This window comes from Leptopilina boulardi, unplaced genomic scaffold (assembly GCF_019393585.1).
Source record: "Leptopilina boulardi isolate dan_hultmark-lab unplaced genomic scaffold, ZJU_Lbou_2.1 LbouV2_32, whole genome shotgun sequence".
NCBI classification, from domain to species: domain Eukaryota; kingdom Metazoa; phylum Arthropoda; class Insecta; order Hymenoptera; family Figitidae; genus Leptopilina; species Leptopilina boulardi.
Window position 1 is genome coordinate 682,073 of NW_026137885.1, and position 19,221 is coordinate 701,293.

Consider the following 19,221-nt stretch of genomic DNA (forward strand, 5'->3'; position numbering starts at 1 on the left):
TTGCTTCTGTCTTTTTTTAAAAAAAAAGAAAAGAATTTCCCAAATTTTGTTTTTATTGCTTCCTGCTTATTTTTATTTCAAAGAGAAGAATTCGAAAAGTAATTATCGAGGAATATTATATATATATATATGTATGTATATAGAAAAGATGAGATGGAAAAAGGAGAGCGAGAAACGAGGAACAAGATGGAAAGGTTGAAGGGGGCAAATTCGAAACGAATTCTTTTGTTTCGAGTTCTCCGCAAAAGGAGCAAGTCCAAAAAAAAAGAAAAAAAAAAAAGGATCCTTAGTCCGCGAAGCAGAACAGAGAACCAAGTTTTGTTTTCTCTCTCTCTCTCTCTTTCTCTCCTGGACACACGGTGTTTCCACCGGTCTCTCTACACATTGGCCTTAGCACACGGGTGGAATATAAGGTTTTATTTTCGAAATTTATGATTGTCAATAAATTTTAAAAGCGTTCCGTCTGGAGCCCTTAGGGCTGACCAAACCTAAAGAGCAGCAAAACGAGAGGAGAAGAGGGCCAAACCGCGATATTCCCCTTCTCTCTCTCTCTCTCACTCCTTCCATTACTACCTCTATATTCATACCCTTTCAGTAATAGTCATTCTTTGCTTCTTCTTCTTTTTCTTCCTCTTCTCGCATCTTTTCTCCCTCTCCTCATTTTTTCGTTTTTAGTCTCGAACTTAGCTTATATTTTCTACATATGTGAGGGCCCCTATGGGGATTCGGTTTTAGCGGTTAATTGCGTTTGGTGTGCAACCCGCGTGGATTTTACAACCACGATTTCCATCTTCCTTCTCTCTCTCTCTCTCTCTCTTTCTTATTATTATCTTCTTTATATTTCTTTTCATTTGGCTTTACTCACGTTTTGCTCCTCTCGCGAGTGTTTAATTGTTCGACTGGTTCTGAAATTGGTCCGGTGGGACCCTTCGGGGAATGCGAGAGAGATCGTTTCACGTTCGTTCAGTAGTTAAGGGCAAATCACTTTCGATTGTCTGGACTCTCGTCAAAAAATTATTATTATGTATTTTTTTCCCCTCTGTTTTTGACCCAGATTTTCTAGACTTGATAAAAAAAAAAAAAACTTATTTGATAAAGGAATGTGGACCACGTTTTATTTTTCGTGTATAACATTTTTTTTTGGGAGTATAAATAATTATAGCTAACTTTAATACACCGTTGAATAGATAGTGAGAAAATTTTGGAATTTTTTTTTTGTCATAGAAAAATTTTCTTTTTTTTTTTGAAAAGTGTTTTTATTCAACTATTATTTTTTTTTCGTAGTCATATCAGTGGACCACCATGGAAAAATTATATCTTAAAACTTGTCAAAAAATATATATGTGAATTAGATAATGTTTCATTTGATCGAATTTCAAAATTTTTTCCGAATTTTTATTTGTATGACTTTTTAAGACGTCGAATTTTCATTTGTCCGAAATTGCAAATGTCCGAAACATAAAGGCACTCTCACACCTTTTTTACTGCCTGCCTGGTTACCATGACAACGCATGAGTGTGAGTGAGACAGAAAATTTGAATATTCAAAATTTTAAATCTTCTGTCGCACTCACTCTCATGCATTGCCATGGTAACCTGCAGGCAGCCAAAAAGGTGTGAGAGTGCCTTAACAATCGACGCAGAAATATTATGGCGCCAATTTCAAAAAATTTTGATGGCCAATCAGAAAATGTCAAGAATATTCACAGAAAATTAAAAGGCATTAAAATAAGCTGCAACGCTTATTATTTTAATCCAATTTTGCTTATTTTAATCCATTTTGGTATTAAAATAAGCAAAATTGGATTAAAATAATAAGCGTTGCAGCTTATTTTAATGCCTTTTAATTTTCTGTGTTGTGATTAATCAATTTTTGAAATTGGCGTCGAAATAATAATTAATAAAATATGATTTTCAAATTAACTTACCAAGTATCCTAATTTTTTCTTCTTCTTTCCAAGCCCGTTTACCTGTAAATAAAAAAATTATTATTATTATTATTATTAATTAATATTAATATTATTATTCTAAATAAATTTCAATAATTTGTGTTTTTTGTAAATTGTCTTTTATTTTCGTTTTAAAGAATATAAAAAAATTTTTGATTAAATTCATTAATATTGACAATTCATCCGCACGCGGTGACACTTATAATATTGTATATTGATAGAAAACATCGATGTGAGTCGTGATGTTGAACATTAGCTCGAATTATTATTTGTGCCATTTAATTCGCGACACACTGCGTGCCTGAGTAAATTTTTTAAACAAATCGAATTCCAGTCTGCTTATAAACCACAGTTAAGTGTTACTTTTTTGTTAATTTAGAAGAGTGGAGACAAAAGAAAGAGAGAGAGAGAGAGAGAGAGAGAGAGGGAAAAGGAAAAAAGTCGAGGCGCAAAAGGAAAGAGAGAAAGAAATACGTCGTCAAAGCGGAGGATACGTTTATTATGCTGCCAACGCAAATTACAATTGAAACGACTCCAAAAGAGAGAGAAAGAGAGAGAGAGAGTATACTGACTAATTGTCAATTAGCCTCTCCTTTAAGAATATCTCCAACGATTCCTAATTTTCATATTTTAAATTTGACTTTTTTGATCAAAATTTTTTTTTTTTTTTTTTTTTTGAAAAATGGAATTAAAAATATTTCATCGATTTGAAAATAAGATTAAATAGAAGTTTTGTGAATAAAAAAATAATAATAATAATAATAATAGAAAAAAAAATTCGCGTTAATGTAATACACCGTGGGGTATCGAATCTAAAAAGTTTCTTTTGCGATGAAAGATTATCGCCACAGCAAGAGAATAAACTAAAGAGGCCTATATGGTCTCTTTGAGAGAATTCTCAAGGCCGCGTCCCTCTTCGCGTATGGAATAAGCCTTGAGAAAGAGTGCAAGGAAAAGCTGCAAGGGGTTTTATATTATTATATGAAGAGCGCCTCACCGATAGATATATGCCATGCCAAGTTTAAAAACTATTCAAAAATGCTTTGCGCACTTGGAAACACACGGCATGACGGATCGGTGGACGCTCATGATGAATCGCTCCGTTATAATTTCTGACTTGGACTGATGATGAATTTCGTCCCTCGCGCCTCTTTTACCCATTCTCGCGCTTATATATATACATATACATATATATATATTCACACAATCAAAACACCTTTTACTTTTCTAATTAGACCATATAAATATAGAAGATTATTTAAAATTTTTCTTTAAATTTAATTTTTATAAAAAAAAAATTTTTTTTTTTTAAATATTTTCAATTTTCTCAAAAAATAGAAATCGATAAATATCAGCCCTTCTTTTTTTTTTTTTTTGACAGATAAGTCGCCTACTCATCGTGAAAATAAATTCATCTCAACCGGTTGTAATGCGGTTCGAACTTAGTCAATCAATCGTCGACCCCGTGACCGCTTCAAGGCATTTTCAACATGACGTCATAATCACTCGCCTCAACATTTCATATGTTAAACGATGAGCATTTTACACCCTAAATTTTTTGAAAATTGCATAAAAAATTTTTAATTCATTCAAAAAAAAAAAAATTTAATAATAATACTTTTTTTATAATTTTAATTATTTAATTAATAAACCACTCTGGAAAAGTAATTTTAAAACTTTTCAAAATTCATTAAATAACATACAATGTTCAACATTTTATTGAATAAATGATTTATTTAATATATTTTTAAAGATAAAAATTAATTTAATCATTAAATTTCGTTTTATTGCTATGGAAACGGTTGCTAGGAAAACAGTTGCCATGGTAACGGTTGCTATGGAAACGGTTACTATGGCAAGAGTTACTATGGCAACAGTTACTATGGCAACAGTTGGTACTATGGCAGAAGTTACTATGGCAACAGTTACTATGGCAGAAGTTACTATGGTAACTCTTAGTTACTATGGCAACAGTTGCTGTGGCAAAAGTTACTATGGCAACAGTTACTATGGCAGAAGTTACTATGGCAGAAGTTACTATGGCAGAAGTTACTATGGTAACTCTTAGTTACTATGGCAACAGTTGCTGTGGCAAAAGTTACTATGGCAAAAGTTACTATGGCAACAGTTACTATGGTAACAGTTGGTACTATGGCAGAAGTTACTATGGCAAAATTTAGTTACTATGGCAGAAGTTACTATGGCAAAATTTAGTTACTATGGCAGAAGTTACTATGGCAACAGTTGGTACTATGGCAGAAGTTACTATGGTAACTCTTAGTTACTATGGCAACAGTTGCTGTGGCAAAAGTTACTATGGCAAAAGTTACTATGGCAACAGTTACTATGGTAACAGTTGGTACTATGGCAAAATTTAGTTACTATGGCAGAAGTTACTATGGCAACAGTTGGTACTATGGCAGAAGTTACTATGGTAACTCTTAGTTACTATGGCAACAGTTGCTGTGGCAAAAGTTACTATGGCAAAAGTTACTATGGCAACAGTTACTATGGTAACAGTTGGTACTATGGCAAAATTTAGTTACTATGGCAGAAGTTACTATGGCAACAGTTGGTACTATGGCAGAAGTTACTATGGTAACTCTTAGTTACTATGGCAACAGTTGCTGTGGCAAAAGTTACTATGGCAAAAGTTACTATGGCAACAGTTACTATGGTAACAGTTGGTACTATGGCAGAAGTTACTATGTCAACAGTTGCCATGGTAACCGTTGCTATGGAGACGGTTGCTATGGAAACAGTTGCAAACATTTATATACCTTTGGCAGAAATGCTATTGATTCAATAGAATATTTTTCTCAGTGCGTAAGAACTGGTTACAATGGCAACATAATTTTTTTTTTTTTTTTGCCAAATTAAATCATAATTATTATTATTATTATTATTATTATCTATTGTTTTAAAAAATAATTGAAAATTTTTCGATAATAATATAATTACATTTTGTGAAATAAATAAATAAATAAAAAAAAAAAATGTGTTTTAGTTTGACAAATTAAATCGTTTGAAAAAAATTAATGTATCTACATATATATCTAAATTTTTTTTTTTTGTAATCCATTGAGAAAACCTTGAAGAAATATTATAATTTTTAGTGATATCGGTTTAATCTCTTGCACAGTCGAAAAAGAGATTAAGACGTAATTAAAATAAATTAAACACTTCTCGTATAATGTTTTTCTTTTAGATTAAATTTCTAAAGTGTGTGGAGACCGATTAACATGAGCGACAGTCTATCTCGAGGTATATACACATACGTACATACACATACACATACGACCAGGAAACGGAAGTGACGTCATTGTCAGGAGTCGTTGCATGCCTCGGCATACACATTTATTCTTTCGTTTATTGGAATTGTTTGTTTGTCTTTCGACTTTATTGAGTTCTTGCAAAGAATGAGCGAGGCATTAAAATACACTTGGACGATTTTCTATATATATATATATATATATATTTTTTTTTATATATATAATGAAAATGAGTTTCGAAAAAATTATCATTTTACCCGAATTTTCATTTTTCAAATTGTCATTCAACAGAATTTCAAACTTTTAATTTAACAGAATTTTTAAAAACTTCGAATTTTGTCCAAAATTTGCAAATAGTCGACAGAAAGTTTTTTTTTGGCGGGAATTTTTTAAAATTAACAATAATCAGAAATTATCAAGAAAAATTATTGTGATTGGCTAATTTTTGAAATTTTTGCGCCAAAATTATATGGACAAAAATTCAAACGTTTTTAAAAATTCGAACAAAACAACAATTTTGTGTAAATAAAAATTTTGGAAATTATGATATTTAAAAAATTCGAATCATAATTGCGCACTCAATTATTATCAGAAATAATCAGAATATTCTTAATAAAATGTAATTTATATACAAAATCGTATAATAAATAAATATGGATTTTTTTTTTTTATTCGATACAAAATTAACATGTAGAACAAATCTAAAGTGCTTTTATAGTCTATATTATTTTCATATATGAAAACATCAATGTTTAATTGTCAATAGAAAATATTCCAGTTAAACTTGTTACAGAGTTAATAGGACAACGTATTAAATCTATATAAGCTAAGGAAAATATAATGGACCGTATAACTCAACATTTAATGGAGCAACCTACTTCACACTAAATGTAAAATATACTAAAAGTATACATATAACGTTATCTTCATAAGTGTTATATTAACGATTAAAAAAATTATTTGATAAATGCACAAATTGCATGAAAATTATTATTACATTTTCTTTCACTTTACTTTTATCATTAAAAAAAAAAACAAAATTTCTTTTTAATTCAAACAAGTTTGTTTAAATAGATTGAAAAAACAAAATTCATTTAAATTTTAAAATAATCGGTTTATTGTATTACACAGGAATACACGGTTTTGGATCACGACAGAGACCTGTTCCTAAAGGAAATTTTAACGCTGAATTCGAATCCATAGTCCGTTTTTTTACTACACGTCAGGTTTTTCAAATAATTGCAATTTTAAATTTTTGATGCTTTTAACAAAATTATTATTGTTAATTAAATTATATTACTTATAAAAAAAAAGTCATAACTTTGTTCAAGGTTTCTGGGATCGCTGATTACAAATATGAATTCAGATTTTTAAAATTCAAAATGGCGGATTTAATATGGCGGATAGAAATTTAAAAATTGATCAGATTTGCTTGAAATACGTATAACTTAGGGGTTTTTCAAGTCGCTAATGACGAATCTGACATTAGATTTTTAAAATTTTAAATCGAGGATCCAATTTAACGGATGGAAAAATTAAAAATTAATTGGACTTGCTGGAAACTTGTTACTTTGGGGGGGTTTTTGAGGTTGCTGATTACGAATTTGACATCATATTTTTAAACCAGTTTTAAGCAAGTCCGATCAATTTTTAAATTTTTTCCTCCATATTGGATCCGCCATTTTGAATTTTTGAAATCTGATGGCAAATTCGTAATCAGCGACCTCAAAAACCTCCCGAGTAACAAGTTTCAAGCAAATCCAACTAATTTTTATTTTTGTCATCCGCCATATTGGATCCGCCATTTTTAATTTTTGAAATCTGATGGCAAATTCGTAATCAGCGAATTTTTTCCGCCATTTTGGATCCGCCATTTTGAATTTTGACGTGTTACGGAAAATCTAATAATGAATTCGAATTCAGCATAAAAAAAAACGCACTTGCCTTTCTACACGCAGAGAAATGATTTATTTGAACCAAATAAAATATATTTGAGTTAAATAAACGTATATTTGTCTCAGAGTCTACTAACTTATTTATTTGGCATAAATTAAAAATTTTATTTGTCATAAATAAATTTTTCTTTGGTTCAAATAAATTTTTTATTTAAACGAAATAAAATATATTTGCAACAAATAAATGAGTTAGTAGGCTTGGAGAGAAATATACAATTTCTCTAAGTGTAGGTCCAAAAGTTGACATTTGTAAACTTGTGTTATCAAATAGTTATTTATTTATTATTTATAAATATATATATATATATATATATTTGTTTTCAAATTTGGTTCCTTTTATTTAATAAATTAACATTTTAAAAAAAAAGGAAAAAAAATTTTTTTTTTCACTTTCTCCCTCCCATATCTTCATTGGATTCTTTTAATTGATCACGATTCGCGATCACAAAACCCTCACATATACTGAGGGCGCGCGATTTTTGAAATTTCAAATCCGTATTTGCGTTGCAGATGCGCAGCAATGTCGCGGCCGCGGAGTATAATGTTTTCTCTCAATTAAGCCTTAATTAAGTTAAAATTAACATCGTGGATTTCTCCCTATTCCCATCGTGTGGTGCTCACCCACCTTCTCGATACTCTTCAGCTTTGGGTGGCCTGCACAAATGTACAGTCAAAGCCAAAAAAAAAAAAAAAAAACAAATGCTCTTGAATTATTTTTGCAAATGAATTTCTTTAGTTTTCTTTTGAAAAAAAAATTTATCCACTCCATTCATTGCGCAAAAAAAGAAGAGATTTAGAAAATTTCTTTTTTTTTCTGAAGAATATATTCAAACAATAAAAGTTGATGATCGATGAAGGAGCGAATGATTAAGGAAAAGGAATAAAGCATATATAACAATCCTGCTATGGTGGAAATATATTCTACAAGACATTTATTTGCGCAGAGAGGTATATATATATACATTGCCCTTATCTGTAATGGGCCCATCAAGTTCTCGTCAGGGGATCCTGACCATATTACGTTGATCAAGAACTCTCTCTCTTTTTTTTTTCTTCTGATGCATCAAAATAGAAATTTTCAGTAAAGAAAATTATTCTTGAATATTATTGAAAATATTTTTTGCGAATAATAAAATTGAAAATAGAAAAATAAAACTTTTAGCAAAGAATGTACACAACTAGCACCACGTTGAAGGTGTCCTCCACCACATCTCGTGGGGTTATACTCGGAATCGAAAGCCTTGAGATAAACCAGGCTTCATTAGGACGAGGATGATCAGACAACGCGATGCCCAAGCTAAAGGTGGAGCTTCTGCGTTCTATACACACATATATATATATATATAGAGAGAGAATGGTTTGAACCTGAACACACAAGATTGACCATGGACCATATGAGATGTGATAAGAGAGAGAGAGAGAGAAAGGAAGTATGTGTCGTTTGTGTTTTGTGTATTCGTACAGATCGTTGGGTTCTTGTCCCCGCAAAAGGATTATGCTAAAAGGGGACCTGAGCTTCCACGTTTCGAATTAGGAAGCGAGAAAGGATATGTTACGATCTCAGGAAGAGAGAAGGAGAAAAAGAGAGAGAGAGAGAGAGAGGGAAGAGGAACATGTTACAGAGAAGGAGAGAGAAAAAAAAAAGTTACATTCATGCGGGGAACATTGAATACATTCGTGGTTATCGATTTACTGTATAGATGGCGCAATTTTATTTATTCGGATCCAAGTGAGAGACTTCTTCATTTTCTTCTTTCTTCTGCTTCTTTTACTTCTTCCTCTTCTTCATCTTCTTCTTCTTCCTCTTCGTTTTCTTCTTTTTCTTCTTGCAGTTCCGTGAATTCTCTCTCTTGATAATGTTTACGCAGTCACTTAATTTCATCAAGTTTAGATAAGCCAGTAATTTTAATATACACAGAAAAAACCTGGATTCATATTTTTTTTTTTTTTTGCCATTGGCGCCATCTACTTGACACTTTTTTTTTCTTCCACTTCATTCAGGAATTAAAATAACCTACCGGTTTTTTCTGTAACTATATTTTTCAGCAAAAAAAAAATTCGTCCCCTGTTTTGAGGTTATGGTACATCTTCCCTTTCAATTATAATGCGCATATTTGGTACAAAAAAATAATACTGAGTAAGAATTTCTGAAACGTGCCACCTAAACCTGAAAAAATTTATTTTTTGTTAAAATGTTATTTTTCTTATAGTATTTTATATGCACAATCACCCCTTAAAACGATTTTGCAAAAAAAAAAATTTTGTTGTTGTTATTAACAATTTAATATTTTTGACCCTTTTTTTAAAAAAATTAATTTCAAAGAAATTTATTGATCGATTTTAGTGATCTAAACGGCATTCTTCTTGTCTTGAACCATATTTTTATTGATATTTTTTTGGTGCAAAAATATTGATTTTTATTGCAAAAAAAAATTGTTTATTTATAAACAAATAGTAAAAAACCATGAAAACAATCGAATTTCAAAATGAAAAAAATAGCTTCATATACTTAAAACCCTTCTGAATAATATTCCGTCGAGAAAAAAAATGGCACGCATTCGACAATTGGTTTATTTAAACATTTTTGACAGCGCGCATGTAGTACGTAGTGAGTGACAAGCGCCGCGCTACGTTCCGCTAGAACTCTAATGTAGGTATTCTATTCTACAAAGTCTGTGGAAAAATTAAAATTATAATTAAATTATAATTTTCAAATGTTGTTTTAAAAAAAATGTTTCAAATTTGAGTTTACATATTACTATTATTATTATTAACAATAAGTATAATAAAAACTTATAAACATTTTAGCTGAATTTATTGTTTTTTGATGCATATTTTTACAATGATTTTAGTCTAATTTTAGTTGCAAAAATAAAGGTGAAATTATAAGCAATATTTTACTTGAAACTCAAAAATCGGCCCCGTTCAAGTATAACAACGATTAAAAAAAATTTCGACTTTTTTTGGATAAAATTTCAAATTTTTTTTCGACTATATAACACTTCAAAAAGATATGTTTTTTTGAACAATTAAAATTTTATTAAGATCCAATTATTTGTTTCAGAAATATTATAATGTTTAAAAAATAATTGTCAAAAATTTCAATAAGGCAAAATTCAATTTTTCAAAATTTACAATTTTGATTATTTTCAAAAATCCTTTGGGACTTCCATTTCTTATATCCAATACTACAATTTTACAAAATTATAGACAATTCAAAGACCCCTTGCAAATCGTGATATTTCTGACGGAGTCTTACCCAATAATAAAATTAATAGTAATATGTAAACTCAAATTTGAAACATTTTTTTTAAAACAACATTTGAAAATTATAATTTAATTATAATTTTAATTTTTCCACAGACTTTGTAGAATAGAATACCTACATTAGAGTTCTAGCGGAACGTAGCGCGGCGCTTGTCACTCACTACGTACTACATGCGCGCTGTCAAAAATGTTTAAATAAACCAATTGTCGAATGCGTGCCATTTTTTTTCTCGACGGAATATTATTCAGAAGGGTTTTAAGTATATGAAGCTATTTTTTTCATTTTGAAATTCGATTGTTTTCATGGTTTTTTACTATTTGTTTATAAATAAACAATTTTTTTTTGCAATAAAAATCAATATTTTTGCACCAAAAAAATATCAATAAAAATATGGTTCAAGACAAGAAGAATGCCGTTTAGATCACTAAAATCGATCAATAAATTTCTTTGAAATTAATTTTTTTAAAAAAAGGGTCAAAAATATTAAATTGTTAATAACAACAACAAAATTTTTTTTTTTGCAAAATCGTTTTAAGGGGTGATTGTGCATATAAAATACTATAAGAAAAATAACATTTTAACAAAAAATAAATTTTTTCAGGTTTAGGTGGCACGTTTCAGAAATTCTTACTCTACTATATACAAAAAAAAGGTATATCAAATAATCAAAATAAATATATTTATACAGAAAATTAAAAGGCATTAAAATAAGCTGAAATGCTTATTATTTTAATCCAATTTTGCTTATTTTAATACCAAAATGGATTAAAATAAGCAAAATTGGATTAAAATAATAGCAGCTTATTTTAATGCCTTTTAATTTTCTGTGCTAGTTTCTGACCAAATAATACTGTTTTTGTATACTATTTAGTCGTATAAAACGTACCAGTTTCTGACCAAATAATACTAAAAATTAGTATGGATTTAATTTATTTTCAGTATTACACTGTAAAAAAAAAGGAGTTGAATTTCAACTCCCTAGGTGATGCTATAAAAGTCCCACCCTTTTGGAGTTAAAGCGTAGAAAGTTAATGCTTTTCGAGTTAAATTAAAAGGCATTAAAATAAGCTGCATTGCTTATTATTTTAATCCAATTTTGCTTATTTTAATATCAAAATGGATTAAAATAAGCAAAATTGGATTATTATTATTATTTTATTATTGTTATTATTATTTTAATCCAATTTTGCTTATTTTAATCCATTTTGATATTAAAATAAGCAAAATTGGATTAAAATAATAAGCATTGCAGCTTATTTTAATGCCTTTTAATTTTCTGTGCTAGTTTCTGACCAAATAATACTGTTTTTGTATACTATTTAGTCGTATAAAACGTACTAGTTTCTGACCAAATAATACTGAAAATAAATTAAATCCCTACTAATTTTTATTATTATTTGGTCAGAAACTAGTAGGTACGTTTTATACGACTAAATAGTACAAAAACAGTATTATTTGGTCAGAAACTAGCACAGAAAATTAAAAGGCATTAAAATAAGTTGCAACGCTTATTATTTTAATCCAATTTTGCTTATTTTAATACCAAAATGGATTAAAATAAGTAAAATTGGATTAAAATAATAAGCGTTGCAGCTTATTTTAATGCCTTTTAATTTTCTGTGCTAGTTTCTGACCTAATAATACTGAAAATAAATTAAATCCATACTAATTTTTTGTATTATTTGGTCAGAAACTAGTACGTTTTATACCACTAAATAGTACAAAAACAGTATTATTTGGTCAGAAACTAGTACAGAAAATTAAAAGGCATTAAAATAAGATTAAAAATTTTTAATTAAATTAAATTAAATTAAATTAAATTAAATTAAAATAAAATTTCTGTGTACTTAAAGCAAAATAAATTTTGAAATAAAATTAAATAAATTTTTTGTTTGTACCAATAATAATTGGTTTTTTGTTGTATATCATTTGACTCTTTGGAATATATATATATATAGAATATAGGCGCAGTTAAAAGGGGAGAATAGAGCGTTCATTCCCTTGTATAACTGGTAATTAGTGATGCCGTGTTTCTAAGGAATAAATAAATAAATTACATATAAAGACTCTCTTGCATTGAGGAAAATAGTTATACATTTCAAATGAGCAATTGATTGATTCAACTATAACTTATAAAATCATATATATATATAATACTCCTTTTATTATAAATCTCTCATTGAGGCGCATGAATTTCTCATTAAAAATTATATTAATTAGAAGAATTAAAGAATTTTTATAAGAAATCATTATTTTAAATCACAAAAATTACAATTCATCGAATTTTCATTTGTCCGAAATTACATAAATAAATGACCGAACAAACAAACAAACAAAACAGAAAGATTTCGGGAGCAATTATTCAAAAATTGATCAAAAATTGTCACAAGAAAATTATGTGATTTTGGTCAATTTTGAAAATTATTGTCAAATTCTTTCTGTCGATTGTTTTGTTCGGACATTTTGTAATTTCGGACAAGTGAAAAAATTTGGACAAATTTGAAATTCGATGAATTGTAATTTTAGTAATTTAAAAATTTTTTTAAATTGAAAATTCTAATTAATGATTTTTATGGGTTGATTTAAATTACTGTTCGTAAATATATATATACATATATATTTTTTTGCATATTATTACGAAAATCAGTTATATATGTATAAGGCGAATCATTTAAGGATGTGTATATCCTTCTGGTTTATATATAGGTAAAATTGTATATATCGTAAACTCGTGCTCGACTCGCACAAAATTATAGGTTCTTTGCAATTCACATTATATTAAAAACAATTATTACTCGTTGCACGTTCTCGCGAGGTTATTATTGAAACAAGCACGTTATGACGTCTTTCGTGAAACGCGGCATAAATTAGAAAATAACATGGCGACTCTTTGCAAAACGTTTGGCCAAGTGGTCATTAAGAAGCGTGTGCGCGCGGCGTATATATATATATGTATATATGAAAAGCGAAAAGCTCCAAGTCATTCCTTATGGAATTTAAATGGAAGTCCCGCCTACTTTTCAAAAAAAAAGATTAATCAAAGGACAAAATATTTTTCAAAAAAAAAGGTTAATCAAAGGACAAAATATTTTTCAAAAAAAATAATTTTTTATTTCTTTTTTCATTTTATATAAAAATTTCAAAAATTTGAAAATTATATATATATATAGCCGGAAATTTAGTAAGATTTGTTAATTCATGCTGAAAGAAAATAAACTATGTCTTACAAGTAAAATTTATAACCATTTTGCGTAAGTGTATATAGATATAAGTTTTGTGCATCGCAGGAACTTGATTTTTTTTTTCTTATTTTTTATTTGATTCAGCGCCGTAATTCTATTGTTTTCACGGACTATTAAATTTCCGGTAATAGGACGCTTCCGGTTAATGAGTTGGCTGGTGATCGAGGAACAACTCGAATGCAGGAAAGGGTGCGCCTCGTGTGCACCTAATTTGGGCTTTAAAGATTAAGGCGAGGCATCACTTTAAACCTTTTAAAGTATAACTTTGTCGTTCATTTTCTTCCTTGATCGCAATTTTACTCTACCGTGACATAAATCCAATCACTCTTTCCTTTCTCATATACGAAATATCGATTATATTTCAAAAATTTCATTTTATTTCCATTTTATTAAATTATATAAAAAAAATATAGGTACAATTTTTTTTTGTATTATTCCAAAATAACTTTATTTTTTTTTACAATTTTTCTTCAATTTATACGCAATAGAATCTATAATCTGATTTCTGTGTGATGCAAAATACTGTAAATGAAAGAAAAAAGGGGAAAATAATTATTAATATTAAAAAATTTGTTATTTACGAATAATTGTGCAAATACCAACCCATAGCTTGGTATAGAGTATAATATGAATTTCCATTTTCCACACAGGTATATGGCCTATCAAAATATAGTTCGTCATGTTCCATAATGCAATGATCTATATATCGAAATAAATTTTCATATAGTTAAATTCGCAAATAATTTATTAAAAAAAAAATTTATTTCACTTTTTAAGAATAAAATCAATTTTTATTATAAATTTCACAAGATTATATAATCTTCACACTAATTTAAAAGTATCAAATTAATACCAAAAATATCAAATTGATATACAAATTTTGTATCAATTTGATATTTTTGGTATCAATTTGATAGTTTTTTTGTGTGATTTGAAACCACAATAAAATTTTTTTTTTAAATTAAAACTGTTTTAGATCTATTATAAATTTAAGGAAAAAAAATGAGAGAGAGAGAAAATAGTAATTTTTTCAAAAATTAACTTACATCTCGCCTGTTCCCTTGAAATGTAACCATTATTTCGATTGTTTGTAAAATCAGTTGATCTTGCAGTAGTTAAGTGATAATTTAATGTAATGCACATAATGCAAAAAATAAAAATAAATTTCATGATGTATATATAATTTTTATCTTTCTTTAAAAATAAGATTTAATTGAAAAATATGTCTAATTGTAGTATTACAATTTAATTATGTTCAGCGACTTATATTGCTGTTATATATATACCTATATTTATATCAAATGGAAATTTATTCAATCTGTACTTTTAATGTGTTAATTTGAAATAAATTATCCTAATAATAGAAGCATTCAATTACTACAATTACGAAAACTAAAATTTAAAGGAAATTTATTAACAAAAACAAAGAATTTTTAATAAATATGTATATCATTAAATTCTTAAGAAATAATAAGAAAAAGAATAAATTATTATTATATATGAGTTTTTGAAATTATTTCAATTCATTTTTCATTTATTCAAAATGATAATTAGATCATAAATTATTATTACGATTTAGTGAATAATAATTTAATTTTAATCACATAGTAAACTATACAAAAAAAATAAATTAATATACCATAAAAGATAAAAATAATTATTTTTTTTTGGTCGATTATAATTAAAGCGTTACGTTTTATTTTGATCCATATTCAAATAATATTCACTGGAAAAAAAAATTTATTTGATTTAAATAATATCGATTATTTAATTATTAAATAAAATATTTATCAAACAATTTTCGAAACCAAATAATTAAATTGTATTTGAATCATAATTATTTTTTTATTTCAAAAAAATACCATTTTAAATAATTATTATTTAATACAAATAAATTTTATAATAATCAAGTAACCGATTATTTGAATCAAATATTTTTTTAAGCATAATAATATACTATGAAGTGAAAAATATTAGATATTTTTAATTAAAATTACTTATTATTTTAATTTACTATTTTAAAATTTTAATCCCTCGAAAATTAAAAGTAAATTTTCAAATTTTAAAGCAAAATTATATATATTATTTTTTATATGAATTCTGATATAAAGTATCTTTCTCTCTCTCTCTCTCTTTCTATCAATTCGTGAACCCCTAATGAAGTCATTAACCAGTGAATTGTCCTTCTGGGATCTTGATTGGCTGAAATAACGAATTAATTGCGTCAAGGGTCCATCTAATGAATACTGCAACATTTTCCTGTCGCAGAAAAAAAAAAAAATGTTAATGACTCTAAAGGCTCCTACGCGCGCTTAGAATTGCAATCTGCTCAATGGTTATACATATACTACTCAAGATAGAGAAGCTATTTATGAAGAATAAAAAAAAATAGAATATTCTCTACAATATAGTAATTATCCATATATATATATATATATATATATATATATATATATATATATATATATATATTTCACATTCCAAGTGACACAAAGTTTGTAAAATTATTTAAAAAATTTAAAAACAAATAAAAGTAAATAAATGAAGAATATATCAAAAAAAAATATTTACCTGAAACAGCGAAAGGTTTTACTAGAATAGAAAAAGTTTTATAATTGTTTCAATTAAATCTTTCGCTGATTGAGATAAAAAAAGAAAATATCCGTGTTTTTTATAAGAGGGATGAAGAAAGAAAGTTTGTTAGAAAAAGAGGATAAAAAATAGTTAGAGAGAGAAAGAAAGAAAGAAGGAGAGAAAGGAAGAGAATGAGAGAGAATGAGAGAGAATGAAAAAGAGAATCCAACAAGTGGAGGAATCTCGAGGTTGGTCGAAGGTGGCTCCGCCTAACATCCGCCCACAAAAGCTGATTGGTCGATAAATTCTCCCGCCTCGAGGTTCATTTGTTTATTAATGTTGTTGTAATCACCCGCGCGATCCTCTTTTGTCCTGTTCTTCCACTTCTCAGCACTACTCCTTGGAATGCGTCCAATTTCGTCTCGCTTTTTGCGACTCTTCAGTTCGAGGTCTTCGACTCTTCCCTCCTTCTCTTTCTCACTCTCTCAATTTTTTTCTTCTCCCCATCCTCTTTCCATCGATATCGTTCTTTTTGTTTTTTTTTTTTATTTTTTTAATTATCCTTTATAACTATTTTTCTAATAGCTTCATTTATTTCCTTTATTATAGGATTCTGTTGCAATAACTTTATGTAACTTCAAATAAAAATATTATTATTATTATTATTATTATATTATTATTAAATTAATTAAAAATATTAATTGTTTAAATAGAAAAATCAAAAATTTTAGTCATTTAATATAGAAAATGAATAATTTTTAAAAATTTTTATTTCTAAATTAGAAATTTAGAATTTTATTAAAGAAATTATAATAAGAAAAAAGAAAAACTTGAAATTTTATGTTGCAATGTATAAAGTGATTTTACAAAGTTTATGACTATGCCCCTCGCCTTTGCTCATATAGCAATTTTATGTTTAACACATAAGGAATGCATTGAAAGTTGTAGAAAGTTGGCATAAATTTCTTATTAAAGCTTTATTTTACAAGCACAAATAAATCAAGTTTATACAAAATGTGAGGATATATATTTTATTTTTTACTATATATATATACTTATTTATAGTATATTATAAAACAGAAAGTCAATTTTTTCCTAAAATTTTAAAATGATTTTGTAATTTTTCATTTTAATAGTATATTTGTTATTTGTTGTGAAAAAAAAATCTGCTACGCTAGAGGGAATTACAACTCCAATGATCCAAGAATTATTATTATTATTATTATTATTATTATTATTATTATTATTATTATTATTATTATTATTATTATAATTACACTGAAAAAAAAATTTATTTAAGAGCATTTGAACCTTCGTGACGTCACAAATCATGGCGCATGACACGAAAACTTCTCAGGTATGTGAAAAGCACAATTTTGAATATTTTTTAAAAAAACCTTTTGGAAAATGTTCAGAATAACATAGACTCTGTCTGTTATGTGCGGAAAATTCAAAATTTTGCGTTTAAAACGTTTTTTAAACAATGTTAAGGTCACAAATCATGGCGCATGACACGCAAACTTCTCAGGTATGTGAAAAACACAATTTTGAATATTTTTAAAAAAAACCTTTTGAAAAATGTTCAGAGAAACATAGACTATGTCTGTTATGTGCGAAAAATTCAAAATTTTGCGTATAAAACGTTTTTTAAACAATGTTTAAGTTGGTTGTCACAAGTAAGGAAAAATACACGAATTGCTTATATGTAGGCATTGTTTAAAAAACGTTTTATACGCAAAATTTTGAATTTTTCGCACATAACAGACATAGTCTATGTTTCTCTGAACATTTTCCAAAAGGTTTTTTTAAAAAATATCCAAAATTGTGTTTTTCACATACCTGAGAAGTTTGCGTGTCATGCGCCATGATTTGTGACCTTAACATTGTTTAAAAAACGTTTTAAACGCAAAATTTTGAATTTTCCGCACATAACAGACAAAGTCTATGTTATTCTGAACATTTTCCAAAAGGTTTTTTTAAAAAATATTCAAAATTGTGCTTTTCACATACCTGAGAAGTTTGCGTGTCATGCGCCATGATTTGTGACGTCACGAAGGTTCAAATGCTCTTAATTCAAAAACTCGAGTAATTTATCAAATATAAATATTTACTTGAACGAAATAATTTTTCTTTAAATTAAATAAATCATATTTCACTCAGAAAAAAATTTGTTTGAAGCAACCAAATTTTGGTTAAATCAACAAAATAAATGCATTGATATACAGTTAACCGCAAACATTTGGTTGCATAAACCAAACGTTTATTTAGCTCAATCAAATTTTTTTTCTTTATTCAAAAAATTTATTAAAATAAACCAAACAGTTATTTAGATGAAATAAATATTTATTTGAATTAAACAAATTTTGTTTCAACTAACCAAAAAATTGGATAAAAATAAAAAAATGGTACATATCTTTTATCTGAGTGTTGAATCAATAATTTCTATATTTAAAATAAATATCATATTTAATTGAGGCAAATAATAATATTTATTTAATACAAATATATTTATTTGATAATAAAATAACTGATTATTTGAATCAAATAAATTTTTTTTTTCTATAAGAGCGACGTTTAAAAAACAAAAATTTTATTATTTTAAAAAGTGTTGGTTTGAAAAAAAATTCAATTTTTCTCTTTTTTTAAATATGCTTAAATAATATAATTATAAAATAAACTGTTTCTTTCAAATATATATATATCCAACATATGAATATATATACATGAATCTTATATTTCATATATACAGAGACGATTTTTTTCCTCGCCTCGAATATTTATAGAGATATGCTTCCGCGAGTAGAAGAAGATTTTGACGTGAAGTTTATTTGAACTGTCATGCAAAGTGACAGGTCAAGTAACATTTTCAAAACCAGTGAATCGCAGTTTAAAAGATTTTTTTTTTTTTTCTTTTTTTTTTCTCACTAAATACACACGTTTACTATATATCACAATCAGTCAG